The sequence below is a fragment of the Meleagris gallopavo genome, chromosome 19 (assembly GCF_000146605.3).
Source record: "Meleagris gallopavo isolate NT-WF06-2002-E0010 breed Aviagen turkey brand Nicholas breeding stock chromosome 19, Turkey_5.1, whole genome shotgun sequence".
NCBI classification, from domain to species: domain Eukaryota; kingdom Metazoa; phylum Chordata; class Aves; order Galliformes; family Phasianidae; genus Meleagris; species Meleagris gallopavo.
The window spans coordinates 1,176,869-1,193,896 of record NC_015029.2 but is presented as its reverse complement, the minus strand read 5'-3'; the positions used below and the strand labels follow the sequence as shown (position 1 = coordinate 1,193,896).

The 17,028-nt window shown below is 46.9% G+C and overlaps 1 non-coding gene across 1 annotated transcript; it reads right to left on the bottom strand.

Annotated features, from left to right (window-relative positions):
• Nucleotides 1-16,394: 16,394 nt before the first annotated feature.
• Nucleotides 16,395-16,467, bottom strand: TRNAT-AGU. Its single transcript has one exon. It is a non-coding gene; the product is annotated as a tRNA-Thr (tRNA).
• Between the last annotated feature and the right edge of the window lie 561 nt (nucleotides 16,468-17,028).

Sequence of the window (17,028 nt, the reverse complement as noted above, 5' to 3'; positions counted from 1 at the left end):
CTTTTGCCCCTGAATCTGAACTCTGACAGGAGAAGACATCAGCACAAGGGGCAACAGGGTATGAGCCACCACTCTCTTTCTCTCAGTCCCTCCGGGGGATGCTGTCCTGAACATCTCTACCAGTGAAGGAACCAGATCAAATGTTAAAGACTACCAAGAAAAAGTTGGGGAGAAATGATCCCATCCCGTTCCAGTGCACAGTGTTTGCAGTGTAAAAGGAGATTGCTTTTTGCAGTGAATAAACATGTTCTTGCCTTTTTCGCCTCAGGAATGTACTCCACTTCAAATTAAGAGTATAAATAGAGCCAGAAAGACTTCATGTGGCAATAAAAACAGTCTGATACTGACTGAGCTCCCTCCAGGGCCCCTGTGACAGCTCTCCCCCTTCTTCATGACTGATTTAAGAAAAAGTTGCACTAACTCAGTACTTTTTCTTTTGGAAAACTATTTCTGGAATGTCTCTTGCTCCAATGGATTATGTAAAGCGACTCCAGCAGCTCTGTGGAGACTCAAAGGCTCCGCTGGAAAAGACCCAGTGGATCACTCAGGCCAGAGCCAACCTCTTGCCCATAGCCACAGAGTCCAGACATTTTTAGGACAGCCTCCTGTACACCTGTGCTTTATACTTCTCTTTGCTCCTCCAACCAGCTCAATTCTTCCCTCATCCACTGTTGGCTTTCTCTTTGTTCCCTCTTACATGGAGCTTCTGGCACATCCCATCTGGTCTCCCATGCTCCGCCTGTATGGCACTGCATCCCATCCTGCCCTGCTGGCTCCCAGCCTGTGCTTTTACATTGTGGCTGTGTTCAGCTGCTGACCTAGGACTTATTTGTACATATTTTTTATCATCTTCCTTTATAATTCTGTATTTGGAAGAATGGAACGAAGGATGAAATCACGAACAGAGCAATTGTGATGGCAGTGGCAATTGCTTGCACAGGCTGCTGTTGTCGTGCAGTGTATCTGAGCCCGTGATCACCTCACATTGCATTCAGAGCTGCATATTGCCATTCAGGACAGCTCCCCACTGCCACTGGTCTAAGCAACAAGCAATTTGGCACACGCTCCAGTCATTCACCAAGAGAAAGAATGAATATCTGGGGAGATTTCTAATCAGCTTCCCAACATCCTGCCCGCTCTCTCCTGCTTCAGTCAGCCATTAGGAGATGGGAAGGCACATCTCATGGCATGGCCCTGTCATCTGAAATCTGGGAAGAAAACTCTCTAACCCCAGTGGTTAGAAAGCAGCATTCCTTTATTCCTTGTGATGCACACCAGGCGACTTGACAAATCAAGCGTGCTCTCTCAGAGTCAAGATCTACATTTAAACAGCTAAAGCATACAGATGCAATGCATTGGCATAAATATACTTTGCCAAGAACTCATTAATATATGATAATGTCCTTCTGGACATGCGTGGTAGGAGCCTATGGTGGCCTTAGACCACATACTTTCTCCTCATTTTTCCATCATCAGCTCCATCACAGTGACTTTTGGCTGACCATTAGCTGGTTTTCCCCAGTTTGGCAAATTTCCATTGCTTGCTATGCCATAATGAGCAACTTTCTATCTTAGTGCACTACAACCCACAAAAATATACATGAAATCCGAGGAAAAAGTCCTTGCACTGGTGGATAAAAAGAGAAAAGTGATCGGTTGTGACTCCAGTGCTCCTGTGAATCAGGATCACTGGGAGAAACAGGGCTGTTTTAGAACTAGCACTTACTGATTCCTTTTGCTAAACTAATTTATTGGTCCTTAAACTAATATACTGATCCCTGTCACTAAACCAGCCTCCATCAGCTCAGAAAAAAATTCACTTTCCTAAAAGATATTTTGGACTGGGGCTGAGGAGGTTTTCGAATATTGTCGTAAAACCACTCACTTCAACTTCACTGTATAAAAAGTGAAGAGCTTTCAGCAGGGCGCCTTCTGGTTGGGAGGGAATTTATCTTGCCTGAAAGCCATGCTCTGCACATCTCATGGTGTTTTATTTCCCACCATCTCCTTGAAAACCTCACTGCTTCCCTCCCAGGTCTCTTGGCAGCGTCTCCATCTTCTCCCCTGGACGATACCTACATCTGTGTGATGTGTGGCCGATCCAGAGATGGGAGCCAGGTGTGTGCTGCCCACTGTGGGCACCTGATGCCATCGCTGCCAATCCCTGCCAACCCAGTCTGGATTTGCTTCCTCTACCGGTTGTCACGCTCACAAAGATGGACACAACCCAGAAACTGAGTTTGCCTTCCTTTGTATCTAGTTGATAATTGCCAGTGGGTTCAAGGCAGATATTTAGCGAGGCAGCACAAAGCACAGCGTGCTCATTTAGCACTCATTTCTGGTGGAAGCCGTGCTCCCATGGGTGGGTTCCTTTGGACAGCCGGGGATGGTTGTGGACATGCAGTCACAGGGGTGAGATATAGGGCAGACGGCAGTGTGGCATCATGCAGACAGCTTCCCAGCTGCAAGAACCACAGGCAGAGCCAGGAGCGTGACAGTGGTGTGTGCATCACAGACACACACAGTCTGCTAAGCGTAGCTCTTCCCTCCCGTGCATGTGAATTGTCACATACTTTAATCGCATGATCATGTATTTTGATTTCTACTGGCTAATTGCTTCTTAACGCCGTTATTCACAGAGAGAATCTCTCCTTTGTTCTTATTTCACTGAAACTGAGACAAGAAAATGTCAAGAAATACCAAAACAAAAGCAAACCTCCTGTAAATGAAGCATTTAGGTGGCACAGTTGACAGAAAAAAGATGGGGAATGTGCCATTACGGATTTAGTGTTGCTGTGAAATCACCTTCATTTCAAGTTGTAGTTCCTGTACTGTTTTCTGTTTGTTTGATTAATATTTTACAAATTCTGACAGAAAATGCATCCTGTAAAGTACAGAAAACAACATCCACTGTAATAAGCAGTCTCCTGAGCCTTCTCTGCTGTGCTTTTACTGCAACTGAATAAAACAGCACTGTCTAAACATCAAGAGGGATTTTATTCTTTTTTTTTTTTTTCATAGAGGAGTTATATATGGAATAGTTATTTCTGAATCACTTCTGTTAATTTTATTCACAACAGCTCAGTCTTGGAATGGAAAATAGATTGAAATGATCAGATATTTTCCCTGGCTTACTTTAGAGACCTAGGAAAGTGTCAACACCTTATAAACAAACCACACTGTGTGCAGCTCACGTAATGAAAACACGGACTGCAACCAAAGCATCACCTTGCAATCCTACATCCAGCACAACTACAGCAGCTCTTGGTCTGCAGGCACTGGGGATTCTGTATCTATACAGTAGGAGCCAGCAGCTCCTGGGTTTGAGCCATTTGTTTTAGGTGTGCATTAAAGGTTTCTCCAGTATAGAGCTCTCATTTGGCTTCCACAGGAAGGTCTGCGTGTGTGGTGGGTGCCATTACAGCAGGCACACAAACTGGCATCTGCTGGAAATGCAGCTGCAGAGAGTATGAGATGCTGATGAGAACTCTTCTGTCATCTCCTTCAGTCAAGAACCACATTGCTTGTACCAAACAATAATCCTAATTTTAATTAGGTTTGAACTCCACTCCTGGATCAGATGGTTCCAGAAGGTTGGTGCAGTGGATGGTGGCCAGTCCAGCAGCCACGTTGTTGTATTCACTTCATGAATGCATTTCGTTGAACTTTATGCACTTTTGTACATATATGTGATTTTTTTATTGTATAATTTTGACCAGAAAATGGAGTGTGAGGAGGGAGGCTGTCACCCGGTTTGCTCTTCAACGTAAGGAACAAACTCAAACCTTCAGAAGTATGTGGTTGCTGCCTGGTAACCTGGTCCAACACAAGATGTGGGGGAGAAAAGAGCTCACATCCCAATTCTGATGGCTTTCCATGACATCTCTTCCTCTTGTCCCAAATGCCACTATCAGGTGGGGGGCATGGAAAGCAGAACGACCCACAGGAGCAAAGCAAATCCAACAGGTCTCCACTCCCATCATCTCCAAGAACCAAACCCCAGCTCTGTCCCAATCAGGCTGCTGGCAGCAGTACGCAGTAAGGCCCCCGTAGCTGCTATGTTTGTTGTGAAAGATCCCACCTGCTTATTCACCCCTTCCAATAAAGTGAATCTGGCTTTGGAGCTCTTCATAGCCCCTCTGTGGCTGTCTGGGGGTTTGTGTTGGCCCTGTGATGGATCATGGCTGCTTTTGGCCAACCTCTGCATGGAGACATGCCCAAATTTACCAAACCATTCCCACTGCCAAAAGGGGTTCCTTTCACCTCCATCCCCTCCCTGCTCACCCAGGCACTCTATCCTCACAGTATATGTGAGGTGTGTCATTCTTTTCACTGATTTTCTGCCAGTTTTGCTGAGATGAAAACTACCACCCTCCTTCAAAGCAATTTCCTGGTTTTTATGTGTATTTATGGTCCAACCAATACACATCAGTGTCACAGTTCTCATCACTGGGATCGTATCCACAGCCTTTCTACTGTGTTCATTTATACCATGCCATGGTTTGGAAGAAAAAAGCTCTCCTTTCTCTCACTGCCCCCAGCACACAGCCTGGGTGGGTGCACATCTGCAGAGACACAGCTGTGATGGGTTAGCAGCTGCTTTTGGGTGCTGCTGTTCTCACCCACGTGGCAGCCACCAGGGTGGGATCTGATAGACAGGAGACTCAGAACCCCCCACGCAGATTTTAGCTCTGTGTCCTTGCAGCATAAATGGCTGGGAAGGGACTGGCAGGAAATCTTACTGAACAAAAGAGAAAATGGAATTGTCATTTGTTGGCGACCTGATTTTTTCATTATTATTATGGTTTTTTTTTGGAGGAAAAAAGGGATGCTATTCAGCAATTTGTTGAACTAATGTTATTTCCTGCAGGTACGCTTTTCTTGGCTCACTCTTGTTTTCCATCAGAATGGAGTGTGCAGAATGCCACCCACAGACACCAGAGGGTAGTACTTAATGCAGCCCTGCTGATGCTCACAGACACGGTGGGGGATTGCTTTCTAGTGTGTTGTGGTTTCTAATGCAAGCTTCATTCTCCTGCTTTGCCAAAGTCTGCTCTTTGACTCCTCATTCTCATTTTCCACTCTTGGGCGTGGGAGCACGAGGAGCATCTCATATGCTCTCCTCATGTCTCCCAAGCAGAGATGGAGCTTGTGGCAGCCCAGGCAGGGTAGAGGGGCTGAAGGTCCCTGCACAGGCTCTGCAGCTCCGCAGCTCCTCACTGCCCAGCCCTGTTCCAGAGGGTCCCCATGGAGCAGAGTGGGGATGGCATCCAAGCTGCACACAGGAGAAAAAAAGGCTGTGTCCAGTGGGACAAAACGTGGCTCCTGGCTTCGGAATGCCACTTATTTCCTTCCTTGCTTCATTTGAGTGCAGGAATCTCGGATGGAGAGATAGCGTGGCTGATATCCCTCAGCTCCTCTCAAGCCTCCTGTCTGCAGTGCAGGACGCCTTGTCCTGGAGCAGCTGCCCTGTTTGTTTTTCAGCTTTCTCGTGAAGTGCCTGCGGGGAATTTTTTTGAAGCCATGTAAGAGCACAGTGGGGGTTTGTGGGGCTCTGAGCGCTGATGCTTGTCCTTCCATTGCAAGTGGGGCCTGCAAGGGCCAGCACTTTAAGATCTGGGGCAGCACAGGGCTGCAGATGGAGCAGGATGAGCTCTGCAGAGCCAGAGTGGGACATGTGCAGGGCTTTCACAGGACCTGTGCTGGGCTCAATGGATTACCAGCACCAGACCCCATTTGTGACACTGGGTCCCTGATGGTGCTGTGGCCATCTCTGACTTGGGATCGTGGTAACTCAGGTGGGTTAGAGACTGAAGGAGAGCTCACAAGAGCTGAAGAGAGCATCAAGGGAGGGCTGGGGGTAGAGGGTTGCCATGCACAGGCATGTTTGTTGTGTAGGTTCATAACAGAACATATTGTTTTCCTTGTTGTCTGCAAGTCAAGAGAAGGAAGAAGACTCAAGGGTACACACTGTGCCAACTGTGATGTGACTGAGAATCATGACACATTCCCCCAGATCATAAATTTGACTTTCTTGTGGTGTCCCCTCTTGAGAAAAGAAACCCAATTATTATTTCACCTTCCATTTTTGTGTTTTCAGGTTCATGCTTATGTCATAGTTTCCACGAAATGTTCTTTCTCTATTATGAGAATATTTTTAGCTTGACAAAAATGAGGAATCTTACGTAATCCTGTGACTCTTGAAGGAGAGAACATAAGTTCAAACATTGCAGGAAAACACAAGCCTTGGCAGCAGCTTTTTGAAGTTTCTCCTCTTCCAGCACTTCTGATGCTTCTGTAACTATTGAATCTAAGCAGGAAAACTGGTCTATATCCATTTGTTCTTTCTGTGTTTCCTTCTCTCACACGAAGCCCTTCTGCTAAATCCACACTTGTGGCAGCACTGACAAAACCACTCAAGGATTTCTTGGCATTGCTACTCCAAAAGGCATCAAAATCCCATCTGATGCTTTATTGCAGTTTTAGAAAAGGGGTGGTGTGGGGTAGGGCTGGGCCCCACGTGCGGGGAGCAAAGCAGCTGCAGCGGGAACCCAGAAATGAGCTAACATATCAGCTGGCACTAATCCTGTTTGGCACCAATTCATGGTTGGGATCTCCGTGAGCTGTGGGGTAATTTCTCCCTGACCCGTCTGCTGCTGTCGGGTTCATTTCATCCTGCCTCAATGGGGAGAGCTGGGATGCTCCCAGCACCTGTCCTTCAGCCTGTTGGTCCTGCTGACAGGATGGACGTGTGGGTGCAACCAGAGAAGGGCGCCCACTGGGCCCATCTGTCAGCACATCGCTGGGGGAAAGCTGCTGGCCTCCTGCAGCTGGTCAGTCTGCAGGAAGGAGGGAAAAGGATCAAAATCTGCAAGGGAGGAGGGGACAGGAGTGGTTATGGCCAAGCTCTGAGAGAGAGAGTGGGCAGGAGCTGGTGAAGATGCTGTTGGGCTGTCTAAGGGCTGAGTGGAGGCTCGTGAGCTTGGAGTAGAATGAGTTGGAGAAGTGACCTCCTCATGCTATCACCACTATCAGAGGAAATATGCCTTTAGGAGCAGGTTTGTAGAAGTGAGAGAGAAAATATGGGATGTGAGTAGTTTGTAGGTTGATTTGGTAGAGAGCTCTGTGCTGTTTGCACACTGAAATCCATGAATAAATGCACAGGATTTGGGTAATAGTGTACTCCTTGCTGCTGGTGGGTTTGCTCAAGTAAATCACAGCACTGCTGAGTGACCAAGTGACCACAGACAGCTTCAGTCTCAGCCCTGATGGAGCAGAGCAGCTCAAGGATCACAGCATGACAACCTCCCACAGACCTTCACCTGGACAGCACGGTCCAGCACTCCAGACCACCAGGTCATGCCACCGCCCTTGAATGGCTCTGGCACACCTCTAGCCTGCAGGATGTGCTGGATGAAGTCTCTTCCACTCACTATTCTTCCCCTGTAACTGCACAACAGCTTGCAAAAGAACAGAATCCTCATGGCATTTTCTTGCTGCCTGAGGGGTTCTTGGCCAGTGACACCCCCAGCCACCACCCAGCACAATGTGGGGAAGAGTGGCAGGTGGCTGCATGAACCTGAGTAGCTGAGCAGCAGAAAATGGCAACAAGGGGATTTGCAGGCTGCAGTGCCAGGAAATGGGGCTTCCCACTACCTGACTCATGACTTCCACCAGTCACGTTGCCTCTCCCACTGCCCCCAAACTTCCACATCCCTCCCCGGCTCTGCTGCAGCTCTTACCCAGCCCTCACCTCTCTTCTGAGCTTCCTGCAAGATGCTGTGTGTGGCCAGAAAATTCAGATATTTCTTGTTGTTTCCATTGCACGTGCTCGGGGGCAAAGACCAGCAATGGCCATGTTCATTTTGAAAATCTATGGGGCTGCTCTCCCCTTCTCCCACTGTCCAGTGTTGGATTTTCAGATGGAAGTTTTCATAACTACCTGACAGATTAGGTGGGTGGATGTTGTCTGAAAGCACCTGAGCCTTGCAGGGCACCCTTTTACCACTGTAACAGGATTGCACAGGGAGCTCGTGGAGCTCAGTGGGAGCACAGCCTGCCCCTTTGACTCCTGCAGTGCCTTCAGCTGTGAGCTGGGAACACAGTGCAAGAGGTGAACTGTAGGTGAGCAAGTGAAATCCCCAATGCCTGTGAGCAATCTGTGCTCTGAAGAGAAATGTGAGACCTTTCCAGATGAACTGGTTCTGTGAGGACATTTTGCTCGTACCAGGAAAATGAAGAGGAAAACCTTATGGTCACTGCAGCCTTACTGAGCAACTACCTGCAGCTCAAAGATCTTCTCCATTTAATGCTCAACCTGAATCAACCCCACTGGAGGTTCACCTCCATGTACGATGGGTACGATTTTGGTTTTGCTGCCCCTGTTGTAAGAGCTCTGCAGACAATCTGTTCTCAGTCATTCCTATGTGACAGTACAGCCTCAGACATACATACAGCCTCATTGTCCCTGTTCTTTGCAGGGGGATTGGACCAGATGACCTTGGAAGGTCCCTTCCAACTCAAAAGACATAATTCTGTGATTTGATATGAACCTCTGAATCAGCACATCAGCTCCTAAAGGTCTATGTGAACCCAAATCTTGGTGCCATCTGAATCCTCACTCCAGGGTCTTGCTCGTGTGTGGGCAAGTGTGAAGTTAGCACTTGTGTCTGGCAATGTTCTGCAGCAGGATGGCTTATAAACTGCAGCTGCAGACATTCTGGGGTCCTTCTCCTGAGTCGCTTGCTGCTTGACATTTCCTGAGTTTCAGGTTGCTTTTAATGCTAAACTCTGGGTCTGTTTGCAGACGGGTGACCAGTGGCTGTCCATGTGAGAAAAGTTTTCTTCACCTAAACCAATGGTGTGTGGAACCAATGGGGTATGCCAGTGAAGTGCCACTTGTACCTGCACCTTTGCTCCTGGTTGCTTTGTGCAGTGTGTCCTGAACCCAAAAACCACGTTTCTGCCCTTGATTGCTGTGCATTTTGCACCAACATCTTCCCCCCGGAGATCCCAAGGATGTCTTGTTTGTAGTCCAGGTGGGGAGCAGTGTACAATTAGCACTTTCCTTCCCTCATTATGAGTCACTACCTCAGTGTTTGATTAATTCCCTACTTCTGAAACTCTGAAGAAACTAAGCTGCTGGAAGCCCCAGAGGAAAGCTATGGTACAGGAGAAAATAGAAGCAGTAGAACAGTGTTGCTTAAATTAGTGGGGCCAGAGGGAAAGGACATCAACCATTTGTTGCCATCAGAATATATGATTTCAGAGCTCACCCCTCTCCCCTTGCAGAAAGGGCATCCCCTTGCCCCAGTGCCTGCGGAATTCTGCCTGAATCCCACCAGCAATGCTTCCGTGGGAATATCATCCCACTCGATTGCAAGTTTGGAGTTACAACACCGACATCACACGTAATGGTGTATGGCAGTGGTGGACCTATGGGGCATGGCTGCATCCAGCACGGAAAAAGGTGTTACTTGAGTCAGGGATGATTCCAGCACAGAGGAGGCTCTGGATAACATCCAGGCTCTGGATCAGATCCAGGGCTGGGCTGAGAGCTGCAATGACGATAAAATTTACCTTGGGGTAAAGACTCACAATATGCAATATTTACGCTTGGAAAAGCAGATCCCCAGCTGAGGGAAATGGTTGCAGTGTCTCAAGTTGTGGTGCTGTGTGCCAGTTGAGGCTCTGCCCTGAGGCTATGAAAGGTGTTGAAATGGAGCCAAGGCCGCATTTTGGCCATCTGCTTGGCTGGGGCTGGGGGGCTGAATTTGCCATTAGTGTTTTGTGAAACATAAAACAAGAGTTGAGGTCGTCTCTGGTCTTCATTAACACATGGAAAAGCCAGGGGGAATATCACATCTGACTATGGGGCCAGCACAGTCAGCAGAGAATCTAACATTTCAGTTCCCACTCAGGAAAACCCAACGGCTTTGTTTCAGTTCTGACTGCTCATTCCAAAATCAACGGAGACAACCAGTTATTGTGAAAAAAGTTCTTTGCCAGTGAAACCATCTGAAAAGGTTCATTCTTTTCTCTTTGGGGATATTCATCTTTTTTTTTTTTTGGTCTATGCTCAATCTATGAATTTCATAGCAGAAAATGAATGCTTGGAACTAATCCTCGATCTCTCACATTCACATGTTCTTCATAAGTGATGCATTTTGATGAGTTTCTGTTGGTCTCAGCCTTGACACAAACTTCTGATCTGATCCTTGGAAAGACAGATTCTTAATTGATGTTATTAGCGGAGCATCAATGCCAATGCAATTATCGTGCTTTCTACCAGCACTGACACAGCTGTGAACAGTCAATTGTGTTTGAATCAGGAAGTTCTTGCCTAGTTCCCAGGAAAATTACCTCTGCAAACAAAACCAGAGTAACTCCTACAACATGGTCTCCTTCAAAAGCAAATGTGCCACCCCCTGGAAGCATTCAGATGGATGTCCACGTGATGTATAGTGTCTGCTGAAATTGCTCATTTGGTTCCCAGCCAGAAAGACCCAAATATAGAGAGAAGCTTGTTTGTGTTCAGCCCCACGAAAGCATTCTCTGCACTCCGGCGTACGCTGAGCCACTGAGTACTGTGCAAATTGGATCCTGCTTCTCCCACTGCTTCGGGGAGGGAAGGAGCAAACAAAGACAAATAAAAGCAAATGCACATCTCAATCAGATTTGCCTTCCCAGGAAAGGAAACACGGGAAGAAAGCAAACAGCAGGCGCCTTTATGTGCTACGGACATCACCGCTCAGGTTTGGGGCTGCTGAGAGCTCAGGAGTTACAGCTGTGGGTGGATAGGAAATCCAGCAGCCTCAGGCTCATGATCCGTGTCCGGTCCTCACAAATTCTTGAAATGCTTTGGTTACAGCAGCTGAGAAAACAAAATAAAACACAATTCACCTCCGTCCTGAGAGGAAGTAGGAGAATTTCTTGGTGTTTTGAGAGGTAGAACTGACAATAACAAGAAGCAAACAGGCCAGCTGTGCAGGAAGGTTGTGCGAGAGGGTTAGTGCAGAGCCATCAGCACATAACCGAGTCTTAGAGCTGAGCTAAAAGTGCTCTCTGTGGGTTTGCTGAATGCTTTCGGAGGAGCCTGATGCTGCTTTGCTGGAAGCTCTGCTCCCAGGTGCTGCCCTCTCATGGTGAGGAGCACTGCCCCAGGACTGGCAGTGCAAGAGAAGTCAGAGCAAATGGTGGTGAGCTTTTCAAGACCCCAGGTTTGACGCTGGTGGCAGTGCTCCATCTCTTCTGGCACCAGGGTTATGCTGAAAGCCATTGCTGGGCACTACAGGCAAGCAGGGACAGAAAAGCCCCGTGAGGCTCTCCCGCTCCTGCTTGCCTCAGTGGAGGACTAATGCCTCCTGGTGGCCCCAAACACATCTTGCTGATGGCACAGGAGTGGGCCTGTGCCCCTTCCAGTGCTAACAAGGTCATCTGGCTGCTGGGACACCTGGGGAAGGTACCAGAAGCATCCCGTCCCCTATCTGCAGCTCATGTGGAGATGCTCCGGGCACCAAGTGGGAAGGCTCAGAGTGACAGCAAAGAGGTAAGAGACAAGGGCCAGGGAGTGGAGAAAGGGCAGAGGCTGAGGTGTGGCACGGGGCCATGGACTGACCATGGAGGTGCAGCAAAGCTGGGGGCTGTCAGAACCACTGAAAGCTTCAGTCCTGAAGAGAGCCCAGATGCAGCTGGGCTGCTTTAGGCAGGGACAAAGTGAGCAGCCATGGAAGTGTGAACCCAAAGCTTCATTAGCAAAATCCCATGGTTTAACGAGGTCTCACTCAGTCTGGCACAGAGCAGGGCTATGGCACAGAATAAAGCTATGGCACACAACAGGAACCCCATGGTGCAATCTGGAGCTGCACAGGGACAAAAGTTCTTCCAGTGAAAAAATTCTTATTCAGATGAAAAATACTGTAAACATGAAGAAAACCTGAAGATCTTCTGGGGGAAAAATGATGCAATTCTGCACAACAGGATACAGAGGCAATAGAGATGGAGTGGTGTTGGACAGCTGCTGGAGGAGAGACTGGAGGGTGAGTATTTCATCAGGCCAGTGGCAGCAATTCCAACAGAACTTAATAGCTGGCCTAACAAGCATAATTAGATTGTCAAATCTAGTCAGAGGCAGCTATGGAATGAGCACATGAAGTGCTGCCTGCAGAATTTGCCCTGCTGCTGTTTGCAATGTGCCACTGCCAAGGACTTTGGGCAGAGGTTTGAGCTGCGTGCTTGTGATGGGAAGACTGCACTGAGATCACTGTACTCCATCCCCGTTCTGTCATAACAAGTTTAAGGTAAGCTGGGTTCCAATGATCCAGGAGAATGAAAAGAACTGAAGAAAAACAAAGAGAAACTCAAAGCTTTCATCAGGAATCGATTACAGTCCCTATCATTTGCTGCGAGCACACCAAATGCCCTTTATTACAGTCATTTTTTCTGAGCACAAAAGCTACTTTGAATGACACAGGAATCCTTACCGACTTGCAAAAATCAAGGAGCATTCTGCCAAAACCCTTTGTCGTGAAACAAATTATGAAAGGCTATAAATAGATGACCATTATTAGAGCAACACAGCTGCCTAACTAGGCTTGCTGCACGGGGAATGAGCTGCCTCCCAGCAGGCAGGGAGGGAGGCCAAGCAATCAACAGGTCCATTGGACGCTGCCCAGGGTGGAGGAGAAAACAAGCTCACAGTCATTACCTCCTGCTTCTGCAAACAGAGGAAGCATTTGGAGAAACAAGTTATTGGTAGAAATACACATGGATGGGCACATGTATTCCCAGCGATGAGCAGGGGACAGGAGGGGAGCTCGTGGCTCACACAGCCCAGTGGTTATCCAGCTCCTTCATGGGTTTGCTCCTCCTGTTGCTGAGAATGTTTGAAAACGTGACTCCTCTGCTTATTAGAAACATCCTGCTGAATTCCAGATGGATATATTCATTCATGTCAATGTCGTCATTTCGTTTCAACAGTTCTTTTCCCTTCTAGCTGTTTACACCTGTAGTATTTATTTGAGATTGTCTATTTGCCTTCAGCCTTTCTGTTGCGAGGCTCACCACAAGATACTCCTTAAACTCCTCTCTGATGGCAGAATCTCTGTTCCTCTGCTGTATCGTCATAGCAAACTCCTACCCCTGTCCCTGTCGCCTGTAAGTCCTTATCAGCATGCAAGGAGCCTGGCTGGGAGCTGAGGTGGTCAGCTCGTTGTACTTTGGTTAAACTTTCTGTAACTGCAGTGATCATATTTTTTTACCCGTCTTTCATGGAGGTGTGGACTACTGTGATGAGTGTGTTTGCTGAGATGGTGAGCACAAGGTCACCTCGTGTTCAGACTACACCCATCGAGTCAGTGGTATCTCAGTGGTGGAGCCCAGAAAAAGAACAATGAATGTTTTGTTTGTTTGCTTTGTTTGATTGATGGGGAAATTGTGAAGGTGAGCTCGGCAGAGGGTAAGAAGATGGGATGATGCAGCACATCCAGATGCAGGTTGCCTTGAAAGCCAACCCAGAAGTTACAGAAGAGTCCTAAATCGTGACCCACCACCCTGTAGCTTTGGCAAAAGCTGCTACCTGGCTGTGGGTATTTTGGCCCCATGTGAACTGCTGTGTGGGGATTTTCTCCTTGAAACATCCTTGCGAGATAATCGTGACACAGTGATAGTGGCCAGAAGCCATATTTCAATCAACACTGGCCTAAGTTGTATTTCTAGATCAGTAAACAGAGGAACATTTTTGCTGGCACTTGCTCTAAGTTTTCATCTCTGGATTAAATGCTTTATCAGTTGTTTTTTTTTTTTTCTTCTTTTTTTTTCCCCCTTATTGCTTAACAAATGACTCTGTTGAGACATCTATAGCCTTTACCAGAACTTGCTTAACTTCTGAACCCCAAAGTAAGAGGAATGGTAAGAAGGATATTGGAATTTACCTTGAAAAAGACTCCAAACCAAGAAGACATTTGAAGTAATTGTGGCAGGCCAATAGATGAGGCCAAGCTCATCCCAGTGGTGTGCAGCAATAGGACAAGGAGCAGTGCCCTAAAACTTGAACATTGGAAGTTCCATACAAACATGCAGAAGAAGTTCTTGACAGTAAGGATGACAGAGCAATGGAACAGGCTGCCCAGAGAGTTGGTGGAGTCTTCTATGGCATCTCCTGGATGCTACCTGTGCGACCTGCTGTAGGTACCTGCATTGGCAGGGGGTTGGACTTGAGGATCTCTTGATGTCCCTTCCAAGCGCTGGGGTTCTGTGATTCTGTAACAAGGAATTCTTCCGCCCTGAAAGGGAAATAAACAAAGATGCAATACAGGCAAGATTTTTCCATGCCATTTAGGCTGAACTGCTGGCTGTAGACCTTGTGCTCAGACTAAGGTAGAAACATAGTTAATCTGTAATCTGTTAATGTGGTCCTTGGGTTCAGGGCAGGACCGTGGGCACCACAGTGATCCAGCTGCTGCCCCACAAAGGTCAGTGCTCTTTATGTTGGAAATACGTGATTTCTCTGCCCAGCTTGATGCAACTTTTGGAGGGAGACCCGGGAATGAAAAACATGACAGAGAAATGCAAAGTATCTGGGATATTGCTCTGTTGTTTTCTTTTTTTTCTTTTTTTTTAATAGAAATGGTGTTCTGATGTTTTCAGGAAAACATGAAAAACCAATTTACTAGAATGTACAGGCGGATGCCTTTAAATTTCTCTCAAGAAAGCAACAAAAGACTACCTAGGTCTGGCTTAGGACATGTCATGAGTTTAAAGAGCAGAAATTCTTCCCGAGCAAAGCAACGGGGGGACCAACCATCTTACAGTCCTTGAGCAGAGCCACACAGCCCTTCCTGCACCATTTCACAGGCTGATGAAGATGAAGAACCAGCCTTCCTTTCCCTCAGATTTAATGGGCTTCAGCATATTGGCCTAAAGCACTTTTGCCCCTCCTGCCAGGCTGTCTTTGCTTTTAGCAGAACAAGAGATGATGGACCACTGACGTGAAGGCACTGAGCCAAGGCTAGTCCAAGGGCCACTGTTAAAGCCATCTTTGTGTTGGGCTCATGCCTGGTGTTATGTATTGCAACAGGACTGCTGGAAGAGGAGTTTTTACATTAATATTAAGTATTGTATAGATTAAGAATTCAACAAAACATATCCTGAACATTTGTCATTTGTGCAGAGATGAGAGGCATTAATTTTTCAGAGGATCGTTTCCATCAATGTTGGGCTCAGCTGAGCTGTAGTTGGAAACCTGAGTGCAGAAGTGTGAGCAACTAGGATGCTTTTGGCTCTTGCTCAGTGGTGTCATATGAAAATGAAATAAAGAGATAAGTCAGAATGAGGGGCAGGTAAACAGGCGCATAGCCACAACAGTCTGGAGACAAATTCCCTTTTAGTAAAACACTATCATGGCTTTCCATTTCCCAGTATCTTGGGTTAAAATAACAATAACTTGTGCTAGTCTATTAGGCTGCGGATTAGTGGGAATCCTGCTGAGTTTTGTTTCTTTAGCCTTGCTGTGACACACACAGATGAAAGCTAGGAAATTCCTGCAGGTCACTTCTCATGTGGAGAAAATGCATCAGCCCAGGAGCAGAATGTACTCTCTGCTTTGGGAAAGCAGATCTGCAAAGGATGGGATGAAAGGAACCACTGGGCTCCATGTCCTCGGTGGCACCCAATGTCCATCTCCACAGGGCAGATGAGTTCAGACTTGCAAGCCTTCTTTTTCTGTCCTGTGGATGGAAATCCTGAAATGTGCTTTCACTTCACCGGTCTGGATCATTTTGAAGGAACAAAATGGGAAACCTATTTGAAAATGAGCAAAAAATATGGGAAATGTGTCAAGGCAAAATGCGATACCCCAGAAATCTGAACTGCAACACGCTGAGCTCAAGATACAACACAAGTTTAATTCCTTGCCTTTTCTCTCTCTTAAAAATGGGAACTTTCTCACCCCCTCCCTACAAACTCTGCAGAAGACCAACGTCACTTCTCCTCCACGCATCATATTTATTATTTCACAGCCAACTCTGTAATTACCGAGCTCTGGAAACATAATTTGATTGTTGTGCTGAAGTATGAAAAAATGAACCAGACCTGTCTGGGTTTCCAGCAGCTATTCCAGCTTCTCTCATCCATGAGCTTTACAAAGTGTGCGGGATTCGTTATTAGTTTTTTCCTATCTCTGATTTCTGTACTTTAATAACATTTCAGTGCACTCATTCAAATGGCTTAACTCTGACCGTTGCTATTTCTTGATGCTTCTTGCTGCTGTCCTTCGGTGTAGGTGCTCTATGATGCATTTCACTTAAGCTGGGATGCTCGCAAAAATGATGCAAGCATTCCTATGGGGAAAAACGAAAGAGTACAGCTGAAGGTCTTTGCAAGATGAATAGGGACCCAGGCTCCAGTGAGATTTGAACTCACGACCCCTGGTTTACTAGACCAGTGCTCTAACCCCTGAGCTATGGAGCCTTTGGCTTTTGGGATTTTTTTCACTGCCAAACATTTCATATACTAATTTTCTCTGAATTTTGGAGTATAAACAAAATGTGTTCTGCTGGAAGGTGCAGCTCCAAGGATTTTCTCATTCCTTTCCAAATGGCTTCAGCACAGATCAGAGCCACAAAACCAGCAACACCTCAGGCCAACCCAAACCTGGGCTTTACTCTTCTTCAGCTCATCCCAGCAAGGACATCACATGTGACAGATGCCTCACCCCAACCAAATTGCTTGGAAAGTGTCTACTGTTGATTTACAAACAAGAGGTGGAGATATTTTCCCTCTTTGCAACTGTTGCACTAATTTAACGAAGATAGAAGTTAAGGTTCTAAAAAGAAAAAGTAGTTCTCATCCCACTGCTTCCCTTCAGACATTGGCTTTGCGTTTGCTTTCCTCCTCTCAGCCCTTCTAACATACTGATGGCTTCCTAGGAGCCCAAGATGTACTTTGGGCACTGTGGCTGATGTGTGCACTTCTGAGCTCTTCTTTGGCATCTGAATTTTCAGCATTTTCCTCCTTCCTGTAGTCTCCGTC